This window comes from Anser cygnoides, chromosome 2 (assembly GCF_040182565.1).
Source record: "Anser cygnoides isolate HZ-2024a breed goose chromosome 2, Taihu_goose_T2T_genome, whole genome shotgun sequence".
Classification (NCBI taxonomy): Eukaryota; Metazoa; Chordata; class Aves; order Anseriformes; family Anatidae; genus Anser; species Anser cygnoides.
In genome coordinates, this window is record NC_089874.1 from 160588186 (window position 1) to 160601342 (window position 13157).

The 13157-nt window shown below is 37.4% G+C and overlaps 1 protein-coding gene across 7 annotated transcripts in view; it reads right to left on the reverse strand.

The window, feature by feature from the left end:
- Positions 1–4332: 4332 nt before the first annotated feature.
- The window catches only part of TSNARE1 (t-SNARE domain containing 1), a 462920-nt gene continuing 454095 nt past the window's right edge, over positions 4333–13157 (reverse strand). For all 7 annotated transcript variants that reach the window (XM_066990792.1, XM_066990788.1, XM_066990790.1 and 4 more), the window contains one exon: positions 4333–4703. The gene's annotated coding sequence lies outside the window, so the exon portion shown is untranslated. The remainder of the gene's footprint in view (positions 4704–13157) is intronic.

Here is a 13157-nt window from a genome sequence, read left to right on the forward strand (position 1 = left end):
GGCTGCACTGGCAGAAGGCTGGTGTGCAGGGTTATATTGGGGTGAGGACCTTTCTATGTCCAGACAGGGCAGGGACCTGGAACTTCAGATCATCAGCCCTTTACTCCAACAGGCCTCTGATTCCCTATTCAGTTTGGATTATTTTTTTTTTCCTCTGTAAAAAGAGCATTAGGATGGATAGCATATCTGGGAATGTCTGCCTTGTTTTTCATCTTCTGTTTTTGTTCTGTATTGTCTTCTGTTTCCCTACATGTTCATTGGCAAGGAAAGAAAGAAGAATCTGTATTAAAATTAGTAAATCTTTTAAATATTCAATTTCCTACACATTTCCTACAAGGTCACCCCATATAACAACAAAAATCCTATGATGCTCACCTTGATGATAGGCCTTTGTTCACTTTTATGCATGTGCCTATAGCTATGATAAGCAGGGATTTGGAAATTAACCATAACTATAGTTCACTAGAATAAAGGTTACAAAAACAACAATGACTTAGCTTCTTTCCTAAATGGCATCTGATACTCTTAAAACACACATTTCATTTGTCAACAGCATCCAAGGATCAGGAATCCCTGATTTTTATTGTGAAATTTATCAGTTTCTGACATTTTCGTGTATAATCATCAAGCAGATTACCATTCATCATATGTTTTATTCATCTTCTTTCCATGGCAAGGTAAAGTGTAGTTGGTCCACTGTCCACAGCAAATGATAAATTCTAGAGCCAGTAATACAAAGAAGAAGCCAATTAAACTACCTTATTACCTCTTACTAAGCTGCTCCAGACCAATTATAACCATATTTCTTTGTGGTCTAATTAGGTTCAACTCAGCTCCACAGCGTGGAAGCCTGTAATGAATGAAAGCATGAGAAACATGGTTCAGACCCAATGTGAAGGATCATTAATATGCTCTGGGCTGCTGCTTTGGAAGAGTCTGCACCTAATTATGTGGGTTAATACACTTATACTAAATGGATGAATCGGAGCTATTTTCAGTGTCTCAAGGCCCCTTAAACCAAAAGAACTGTAGATTAATAAGTTGTTAGGGAGTGATCTGTTGACCTGCCCTATCGTTCTTCATTTTCAGTCTATATGTTCTTAGAGGCATGAAATGCTCAAGTGGAGAAATGTGCTAATCATTGCCATTTCTGTTACTCTTTTCCTGGCACTTGCCTAAGAAATTATCTGAACTGAAGCAAAATAGAGAGCATCTGATACTTCCAATAACTTCAATTGACTTTGGATCAAAACACACCATGTACAGGAGATAATAGATGCTTTACTAGCATAAAATAGCTCCGATAATAGACTGAACTCCTTTCAGCTAGATGTAGCTGTCTAAAAATCAGGCATATAATTTAAAGCTACTGTGGAGGATCTCTCTACAGCTGACTGAAAGAGTAAGTCATACAGACAAAGCAAGTTACCCAAGTAAAAGAGGAAAGGCCAAGTCAGCTGAGACTATTCACACCAGAAAAGAGATATATTAGGGAGTATGTAAGAGAGGTCTGAAAAATCATGATGAGATGGAAAGGGCGTATTAAGACAGATTGTTAACCACCTATTTTGATGGAAGGAAAAAAGGGACAGTAAATGACAGCAGCAGGAGCCAAGTTCAAACTAGAAGAAGTAGTTTTGTTTGTGTGTTTGTTTTCATAGTAAGTAATAATCCTGTGAAATTCCTTTCTCCTTTACAAGCTACATTAACATCAGGAAATCCACTTAATGGAAAAATTAAGAACAGAGACTGGCAGAGTATTAGGAATGAGGGTTCATAGGTAATTTTTCTGTCCCTCAGGTACTTATTTTTGGCCAGTGTTGGAGACTGAGTACCAGGTGATACGGACCCTTGAGGTGAATTAGTAGAATGTTTTTTATGTCCTACCTTGTGGGGATTAAGACATATATCGCTCCTCCGAACTTCCTCCTAGTTAGCTTAAGCAACCATCTTCCCAGCGCAATAGATTTATGTATTTCATAAAAGCTTTAAAAGGTACTGTGAAAGTGACCAGAAGGTCAAAAAATTGTTGAACAATAGATGGTAGGTACAACTGTGTCAGCCCTTTTACGAAGACCTCAGATCTGAGAAATTTTATTGCCTTCTGAATTGTTTGATTAGTTGACAGTAACTGACATGACAGATAAGTTTGTTTTATTATGTTCACGCTTGCCCTTAAGGCACTAGGGATGAAAACTACTTCCTATTCCTCTCCTGAGTAAGAGGACCTGACAACTTAATTGAATTGTATGCTCAGCTCACTACAGTTCCGATATGCCTGTTTTTAATTTATTTTGTCACAATTTTTTTAATTGTTATTGCTCTGTTGCCAGCATGCACTAGCTTATCGGTAATGTCCACAAAAAAGTGTTAATTAGAATTGTCCGCTGTCACACCCCATTTCCAGATTAACCCCACACACCATGGTGGCTCGGGGAATCTGCCCAAATTAAAGTTTGTGATGCCGGGGGGGTTCTTAGTTTGGTGTGTCTGTGTGTGATATTGTAAGGAAGAATAAAACTATGCCAGTGTGTATGCTCGGTGTTCTCATCTAAAGGGACAGAAGCATCAGTAGCATAAGCAGCTGTTTAATGGTCTTGTTGTATATATTTGCTGTGAGGAAGGAGAAGGCAAATGTGCCCGAGAAGTGGATGTGGAATAGAAAACATATCTTCTGCAGGAACATACTGTTTTATAGCAACCTAATGGAATATATTTTCTTAAAAATAGCATTTGTCATTATAAGGAAGTCCATAATACACAATGGAAAAGGAATGTCTGTGTTGCCACACGTAGACTTCATGCTCGCTCTAAGCCAGGCAGTGTCTACAGTTTCAGCAGAGAAATACTTCACCTGGGTCATTGGTGCCAAATGCATCAGCTGTGTAAGTTGGCTCATTGTAAGCTCCATCAGTCTGTCTCTGCACTGCATCATACTAATGAGGTAATCACTGAGCTTCTAATGAATGGGATTAGCGAATAGGCAGGGATTGTTCATTTTGAATCCCTTGTTCAAATGCAACTCGAGGCTCTCAAAATATTTGCTTGCAATCAGCTATGAGCTGGGTTTGTTTCAGCTCTTACTGACTAGATGAAAATCATTTTCATCACTAGAGAATTTGCCAATTTTGCTGATAGAGGCAGCCTGCAATTTATACTGGAAATAAACAGGGAGCTCTATTTCAGAAGTAAAATATCTGTAGAAAGGTAAAGAAGGAGGCATCATCTTTTGTAATTTCACACCAATTCTCATCTTTTTTTTTTTTGGGGGGGGGGGGGGGAAGTATAATCCTATTAATTAGCTCTTCTTAATAGCCACCGTTGAATATTACATATAATGATTGAGTTATGTAGACTTTGCCAGTTAGATCTAGCAAGAAACACACACACACGTACACACACACACAAAAAAAAAAAAAAAAAAAACCTGACTTTTGTTTCCCTTCCAAACCTAACTGCACTGATTTAAAAGTTTTACACTTTTGACCCTGAATGAGCTTAAGCAACTGCAAGATTTTTCTGAGCATGTTCTGTGCTCAACCTTTACTGACAAAAGACTGCATCAGCTTTTTGGAAAGGAAGCATGTAATTGAAATCAGTGCAGGTAAGAATCTAGTTTAATATTTATTAGCCTTTTCTAAACCTTCACAGTAACCAACACCACATATCATATCGAGGTACCTGATTTTATTTATTTATTTATTTTCTGGTGAGACACTGTGTTGCTAAAAGATGTAACTTTTCATGAAGAATAAAAAAAAAAATACCATTTTGTGAAATTCTCTTCAATACTTCCTATGACATTTTAATTAAAACCATTTCTGAAATGCTTTATTTGCTGGAGGAAAACTGCATTTACAGTACATGACACATTTAAAGATGAATTTAAATTGCATATTCAATCATGTTTCAGCAGAAATTATTGTGCGCGAAAATAGAACAAAATCCCAAATGCTGGATTCATTGAAACCTATGAAATTAAATCAAATACAGAATCTGACATTTTTCATGAGATGCCTTGCTTGATTTTTTTAACAGATTCTAGATTTTTTTTAAAAAAAAAAGGGGGATAACAATATGTCTTAATGTTTATTTGTCCTGCTCTTGCACTAGTGTTTCTCATAACAAATGTGTTGTTCTATGCATACAATGGTATCAACTAAGTATCTCAATGATTGGTTTGTAAATGACACGTGTAATTGTGAAAATATTTAGCTCAGATCTGCAGAGCAAATGATAAAGCAGCAGTGTACAGAATGAGAATCTGAGCTGGATTATGTTTAAAATGTAGAAAAACAACCACACACACACAAAAGAATCAAACAAAAGACATTGACTTTCATGGTTTTAAATGAGCAGAACTGTTAAAAACACAAACAATACAGATGAATTCACAGCTACATATCTCACAACACACAGGATACCAGATATGGAGGCAAAGAAATAACATTCCCCAGATACACAGGGGACACAATTAAAATTCATAACACTAGGTAAAACATATCTTCAATGAAGGGGAAAAAAAAGTTATCTGCAATTATATTAACACATGGTATAAAACTCAGCTTTTCTTTCATACAATTACAGTATTTGTTGGTTATAGCAGTTTTAATACACCATGATCAGTAAAGCAGACATTGATATAGGGCCTGAATGTGAAATGCCTTGAGAATCCATTCCACTTCATGGGGTGCTCACAGGCTCTGCAAAAGCAAGAATAATAGTTAAGCATTCATGGGATTCCCAGAGATTTGCTGATATCATGTTACTTCTGATGGAAGGATGGCTACTCAAGATGGTGCCAAAATGCAACAACAAAGTAGACATAACTCAGAAAAATGTATTTTGACTGATTCCAGTATAAAATAATTGTGGAAGTGGAAGGGGTGGAGAGAATAAGAGTAGAGACAAATCAAATTTATACAGAAAATATGTAGTATAATCTAACGTGGCAAAGAAATGGGTGGATTTTTTATTCTCTTCAATGCCAGCAGTTCCCATACCTAGAAGATAGCAAGTCTGATTTTAAAATACATTTTCCTGAAAAGTGCACTAAGAAACTGGAGTGTGACATTGGTGTACTTTGCAGAAGAGAATATATCTTAGAAACATTTATCTCTTTTCCATTTCTCCACAAAATGAAGCCAGTAGACACTTTCACTTGATAGGAAGGACTCTCACCATATCATGTGTAGATCTCTACAAGGTAAAATGTTTATATTGCCTAATGTAAATAGTTAATGAAAATACAGATGCAATTAAAAATTATATAATTTTTATATATTTTTAAATTATTTTTTTATAAAAGTTCATGCTTCTCTCTTATAGCTATAAGAGAAGCCTCCTAGGATGACTTCAAAGATAGACATCTGCACTATAGACAAAGGTTAGAGGGTAAACAAACTGTATTTTTGCACTTATTGTGAAACAGCTTTGGCTGTTTGTTGTAAATATCACCATGAAAAATACAAACAGACTTTTGTAGTGGTTGCATTTTTTTCTACCTGTACTTGCTTCTTTGTGTATATGCTATGCTAGAAAATCTGGTTCTACTTGGTATTAAGGAAAAGGAAAGAAATGGAAATTTTTTCTGTTGCTATCAGTAAAACCATAACAGAGAACAACTCTGTTGTTGTTGACTACTGCTGAAAACCTTAGAATTGCTCTTTGTTTTAATTACGCTTTACTCTAAATCAAGAACAATGTCAAAATGAAAAGATAAGCACATATTGTTATTTATGCCAATTATTAGAATTGTTCATAGTAAGATATTATTTAGATAATCTTGTGAAATCAAACATCCATTGTGTGCTGTGGTGCACTCAATACAAAGCATAGAAGATAATGTCTTGCATTCAACATAAACACTGCAAAGAGCTAATAGAAACCCTCTTTAATGAAAAAGAGTATTCTTCTGCACATGATGTTCATCTCAGCTAATTTAAGTTGCGTGTCTCCATCTGAGTATAATGCCTCCCAGGCTCCAGGTTCCTATTACAATAATTACAGATCTAATCAATACAGCCAGTGGATTTTTAGGGTGGGAGTCATGTCATTTGAATCAAGACACCAACTTCAGAACGACCTAGATTTCACTCGTTGTTGACTTGGATTAACTACAAAGAGATCTTCAGAATGACTCTCTAAGATGTAGAAATATACACTGTGGACACAAACTAAGTTGTATAAGTTCAGTAGTAGAAATTCTTCTAATATCAGAAACATATTTGCTAGAGCTACTCAGATGAGTAGAAAGGCTCTGGAAAGGAGATTGGCACTAGGAATCACATTGCCTTTCCATTCACTTTGGAACCATTTCAACTACCCTGCTCGCTGTTAACATTTCCTAATCTTTCTTCAAAGAGGAAAGGCTGAAGGTAAAGTGAAGAGAAAAGAAAGGAACATTTCTGCAGTTGCCAATAAACAATATGGTCGCTGTCTATGTAAGTCACAGAAGAGATGAGGTGGGAAGAGACCTCTAGAGATAATTTAGTCTAACCACTATCTCAGTGCAGGGTCAGCTAAAGTAAGGTCATCAGAGTTGTGTCTAGTTGCATTCTGCATAGCTCCAAGGATGGACACCTCCCTGGGAAACCTATTTCCATTTGACAATTCTTAGAGTAAAAAAGTGTTCTTATCTTTAAACTAACCTTCTGTATTTCAGTTTGTTGCCTCTTGTCCTGTCTGTGGAAACCACTCAGAAGAGTCTAGTTCCATAACCTCTATAACCCCCCAGTTGCATAAATAACACAACTTCTCCAAGCTGAACAATCCCAGCTCTCAGCCTCTCCTTGCATGTCAGGTGCTTCAGTCCCATAATTGTCTTCCTGGTCCTTTGCTGACCTTGCTCCAGTATGTCCATGCATCTCTTTTGTCCTGGGGAGCCCAGCACTGGACACAGAACTCCAGAAGTGGCTTGCCAGTGCTGAGCAGAGGCAAAGGAGCACCTCCCTTGACCTTCTGGCCACGATCTGGCTGAGACACGTGTTAGCATCACAGAACCACCAAACAGTTGTCAAGATTTATTAGCACTGTACTTAGTCACCAACTGTGTAAATGACAAATTCAAATCAATCACTAACAGAAGGCTTCCTTAAAGACCTTATGAGGAATGTCTGTACGTATGTGTGCATTTATATGTATGTATGGGGTTGGGGGTTGAGAGAGCTTATGTGTGAGCACACATTCCTGTGTATGGGAGAGAAAGAATGAAGTCTAATCAAGTCCTGCAGACTTTGGACAGGCTTTGTTTCTGAGGACTGAGATGAAGGGCACCATATTTTTGACATGAAAGCAAATTTCGCTACCAGCACAAGCCATTGCTCTTGGCAGGTTCTGAAGCTACTGTGAATAATGAATCTTGATTTGCAGACAGAGAAAATATTCAACACTACTACAAACATTTAAATTATAAATAGACAATGTATAGTCTTGGCTTTTGTGCAACAAGAGGATCTCCAGAAACAAACTAACTGCAAGATACATTGGGCCATGAACCAACAAATTCAATATATGTTTCTGGTATAGTTGGAGATAAAAATTAGTTATTTTCACTTATTGAAAGAGAGTTTGAGTTCAGAGATAAAAATTAGTTATTTTCACTTATTGAAAGAGAGTTTGAGTTCTGTCCTACTCTTAGATTTTGAATAAGGAGGTATTTTGTTTTTTTTTTTTTTACTAGTTGCTATGGTAGTAACAAGGATTGTAATGCTGAGTCTAGCAGTTCTAGTCATAGAGTACACAGTCTTGTGTTAACAGCAGAACTAAATTACAATCCCTAGCAAATAAAATAGAAATAAAATAAAAATCCAAAAATAAAAATAATGTTAGGGCAGGTCTTTGGGAACTTTACAAGTAGAAACCTGGGTGACGAGGCTTTGGTTGTCCACATTTCAGTGAATCATTTCTATTACACTCACAGTTAATGACAGGAAACAGGCACATTTAACCTGATTCTTTACATGCATGAAGAGAGAGGGCAGGAAAGGAAAGACAAATGGAAAAAGATTCTACCGCCATCAGACTGCTAAGACTACTCTCCGATGCAGGCTTACAGACCTTTTTACTGTGAACCACAAAATCAGACAGATGAACCTCTCCAGTCACGTGGTGGCTATAAGTTGCAGTAGGAATTTGAGGTATGAATCCATCCCACAGCCCTCTTTGGCTTTAGAGAAGAATCTTTGCAGTTTACAGTGCAAACTCTGCTCATTTATTTAGTCTAGCTTGTTCTGCCTGTGAATTAAACAGCTAGTCTCAGGAGAAGATAAATTTTCCAGGATGAAAAACAAACTTGATCCTATCTGCTGTTGTTTTGAATCATGTGAGATCTGTCTTTGCTCTAAGAAAATGTGATGATACCTATCATACTGTGTAAATAAGTTTTGACAATATAACTTTTTACTTTTGCAAAGTTATACAGATATTAAGGCTTTTTCATGGACATTAACCTCAATGAACTTTTTTGTTGGAAGGACTCATCCAGATAAATTGCACTCCCTTATCAACAGCACTTGACCTTTCACAACATTTTTTTTGTGATGAAGAACCTACACTCATATGCAAGGCTGATAGTGGACATATCATCTTGTGACATGAGTCTCTAAGTTTTCTGTTTCTGAAAAGCCTCAAGAAAATACTGAACGTAGAAAACATGGTTGTTTTTCTGCCTCTGAGAGAGAGAATAGACATATATAGATATAGAAATAGATATAATAGAAATATCAGAGAATAGATATGCGTACAGAGCATAGTAGTTCTGAGAGGTAGAGAAAACTCTCAGATTTTCCAGAGATGGCTGATATATTTTTCTTATGTGTTCAGAATTCACCAGATCACCAGCTTTGGACATCGATATCAAATTTAGCCCCATACCAGACATCCCTCTGCAGGTCACGCTGTAACTTGATTGAACTTCCACCTGCGATAGTGTGGAATGGTTTCTGAGGACTCATGTCTTTCCTTTCTGATCACCTTCCTATGAAGGTTTCAACCTGGGCCTGGTATAATTACATTATTATATACATTAATGCTAAATGATGTATTTTAAGGGCAGGAAAAAAAGATGAAGTAAAGACAAAACTCACAAAACAAACGCTAAGGAAAAACACCAACCAACCAAACAAACAAACAAAAACAGTATATCCTGCATCTTTCAAGCTGAAGCTAATCAGACACCAGATTAATCCAAGAACTTCATTACACTGACTTGTGACAAGAACTTCATCACTGACATTGCGAATCTCCCAGCCTTAAGCTTTTATCTGGGTCTTTGTTCAAAAGTACTATACAATGATGAGATTTTGCCTTCAGTAAAGCTTTTCCATCAGTTAAAATTATTCCTTTTTAAATAGTCCTTCCCACAAATTTTCCAAGGAAGTAAATGATACCCACTTTTCATTGCAGAAATCTTCTAAAGACATTTCTCTAGTGCACAATGCTCACAGCAGAAAAGCCGCTGTTCTATACAGTCACACTGGCCATTTCTGCTTATACTGTAATTTTAACAACAGGTTCTTAAAATAGGACAGACCTAATAACCCAAGAGCCTTCTGTCAGGAAATAAATAAATAAGAGAAAGCAGGGTGATGATATATTTCATAGAATATTGCTTCATATTCACTTAGTCATTTATTTCTTCCATGCATTCTCTTAACTGCTTCAGTGGGGCCCAGCAACCCTTTTTCATCCAACTATAGTGAAATAATTTCTCTTTATTTTAGAAATATGCTCCAATAGAAATCTTTTGGAACTTCAGAAGACTTCTGGCTCTGGCTTAAATTGCTTTTTAATTTAGCAACTGGAGATCGTCGGTAATATAGAAGTTTAACAGGTAAATGTTAATGCAGGTGAATGGGCATCTTTTGGGGATGTGCCTATGTTTTGATGAGTCCAAAAAAGATGTCGCTATGAGCCAGCTCCTTAGCACTCACTACAGTGAAAGACATCCAAACCATTTTCCAGCTCCATGCTAGAAAATTGGCATGTGGCTAGTAAGAATTTACTCCCATGCATTGTCACTTCTGAGCTGTAAAGATTTGTTTTAGCAAAGCAAATTCCTTACCAGTGTTGCAGTATATGGCAAAGTTTTTAAGAAACATGGAACTGAATAAGGCCGTGCAAATCTTTTAAAAATTCTGTAACCGTAAGAATCTGTACCTAGAAGTCAAAGCTGTGGAACAGTGCTAGCTGAATTTTGAGGACTGTGAGAAGATCCATTTCACAGAAAGGTGAAGTGCCCAGGGTTTGGGACATGACACATAATAGACGAGATGGGAAGGAGGGGAAGGAGAAGCAGTAATTTTCCCCAAATTCTTAAAAATACATATTGCTATGGAAGTAGCAAGATGATGTGGCAATAACATGCAACCAATCTTTAAATTTCAAGGATTTTTGTATTATCTGGTGTTGACGATGTGCAACATCAGATAATGACATCTCAAACTTTACTCTGATTAAACAGCAAGTAAGTAGCAAGTCTCAGAAGCGTTGTTTTATCAGATTAAAACATGGTGAAAATCCCCTATATCTGAATAAGAAGATATTGTTTCTTTTCCCCTCATGGCAAACTGTGCATAGCAGAGTTGTGTATGATTGATAAGTCATTACATAGTTCTTTAACATGACAATGTTTACTCCAAGATACAGTTGCATTTCAACCTCCAGTAAGTTCTTATTATTTGAGCCATAGATTTGACATAAGCCCTGAATGAATTATTTTGAAGTTGTGAGAGGTGTAAAAATTTGATTCTGACAAGTACTTCCAGTAAGTTCTGACAGAAGTCCCCAGGAACTACCTGGAGTGCAAATGTATGAGCTAATGTAATTCACCAAAGATTCACTGACATTTTACTAGCTTTTTCTCTGGCCAGTGTTTTGGGCCATACAGGCTCACTTTCTCTAATTTTTCTTTCTATACTTCCTGCATTAGACCACTGATCATTAACATTGGCCTCACTGCAGATGCTTCACCATCTTATATATAGATTATTCCATGTGTTTTGCTCCAGCTCTGGGTCCAACAAGACATGCTTTTTCAGACAACTTGCAAATAAAATGTAGGAAATAGGCAGAGGTATCCAAAGCTGACATCCACGTATAAATAAGCAGGCAATCCTGCTCTCCAGTCAAGGTGTGCTTAAACGAAGAACTCCTTCAAGCCCCTGCCAAAACAATCAGGCAAGAGAAGGAATAAAAAACAGTTAAAACAGTCTTGCTTCTTCTCCAGGTCGCAACTCAAAGAAGACGCTTCCTTAAAACACGCTTGTTGTTTTTTTTCTCCATGTTATCCTTGTAGAAGCACTGTCATCCTACTTCTCAAAGAAAGTCTCTCATTTGGGATGTCCTTCATGACTGTCCAATAACAAACTAAACAACCTTATCTGGAACCATCTTCTTCTGGAACAAGTTCCCCTGGGAAGTGGTCATGGCACTCAGCCTGACAGAATTCAAGAAGCATTTGGACAATACTCTCAGGCATATGGTTTGATTTTGAGGCGGTCCTGTGTGAAGGACTGGACTCAATGATCCTTGTGGGTCCCTTCCAACTCAGGATATTCTGAGTTTCTCTGAGTCTAAGAATGAAATGCAGAGGAGTGAGGCTCCAAGAGGTTTAATCAGTGGCAGAAGGGTTATCACTTCATTTTGTTGACATGAAAAACAAGGTTAAAATTGCCAGCAATGTGTGATCTAAATCTAAGTGACATTAAACAGATGGGATTGAATGTCCAAGAAAACAGCATGGATCTCTCTCCATCTATGAGCTCTCTTTGTACTTTAAGCTGCACTAAATTTGATGAACTACAAGATACAGCTTTTCCCTTGCATTTATCTCTTTATTTTTGAAAGACAATTTGGGGCAGCTTGGCAGCTTTGGCAGTGGACACGTTGTTAGACTAACAGTAAGAAATTCTGGTTCTTAAGAGGAGTAAGAGAAGGAGAACATAGCACAGACATTCTGGATATGCTGACATTTCAGGAAAGGATGGTTCCTCCTGTTGCCACTTGGAAGAGAAACGTGAATGATTTTGTTCACTCTGGCAAGTGCTGTGGTTGTCAGGCAAAAACTGCTAGTAAAGATGAGCAGGGACAGTGCTCCCAATGCATCTCTTTAACCAAACTTCTACGGTAATGGAGGCAATTTGAAGACATTATCTTAAAAAATAGAGGCCACCACTTACATGGCCCTCCTACCTCACCTTTAGAGTACTCCAAGACAATCTATTTTTTTAGTATGCTTTAACCCCTTTGTTCTAACCCCTTTGTGTTAGTTGTGCAAGCTAACACTTGAGCCAGGCAGTATGTGTCTCCCTTCCCCAAACTGCATGGACAAGTGATTAGAGTCTCACTTGCCTTGGAACAGCCCACAACTCTTTTGATCTGTGCAGTCACAGCCAATCTTTCCCTAGAAAGACAGAGCTCCCAGACTCTCATTTGGCAACTCCTATTGTGTGGAGGAGGAAGAGAGAAAATGGACTTTATGAATAAACTGCATTATTCTTGGAAGCACTCAGGATAATAAAGAAATAAGAGACATAAAACACTGGCCAGATAAGACATTGTGTGCTGGAGACTAATAGAGACTAGATAGCAGACCTGATGAGTCATCAGCTTGTACCAATTGGCAAATCTTATGTTTCGCTGGGAGCATGTAGAATTACTGGCGTTGGACTGGTATTGGACTTTCACTTTGGATTAACTATCAGAAAGAAAAACGCTGACTGAGATTAAAATATGTCTGGTTGCAGGAAAAGACAATTTCAAAGAGATAGATGCTTAAGCACTAGAGTATGTAGCCAAGGCTGCCTAGCATGCAAATCTTTCAGTACCCTTTCAGTGTATCATTACTATTTCTCCATCCCTGAGAATCTGGCAAGAGTCGTGGGAAATACCAGACTTTCACTTTACAGCAGCATTTAACTATTAAAAAAAAAAAAAAGCAAATCAGAGCTGTCAAATGTGACAGAAGCCCTTAAATTACAATTTACATGTTAGTGGAGATAGAAGTGATAATCCCTGAAAGAGCCCACAGAAGATACACAGCATGGTTACCATTGAACTCCAACTATTTCAGCTCGGGGAGTAGGAACTGTATGCTCTGTATGTTCCTTAAAGGGAACTGGTGGAAGTATTACATGGTTTTGGTAAAGACAGAGAAA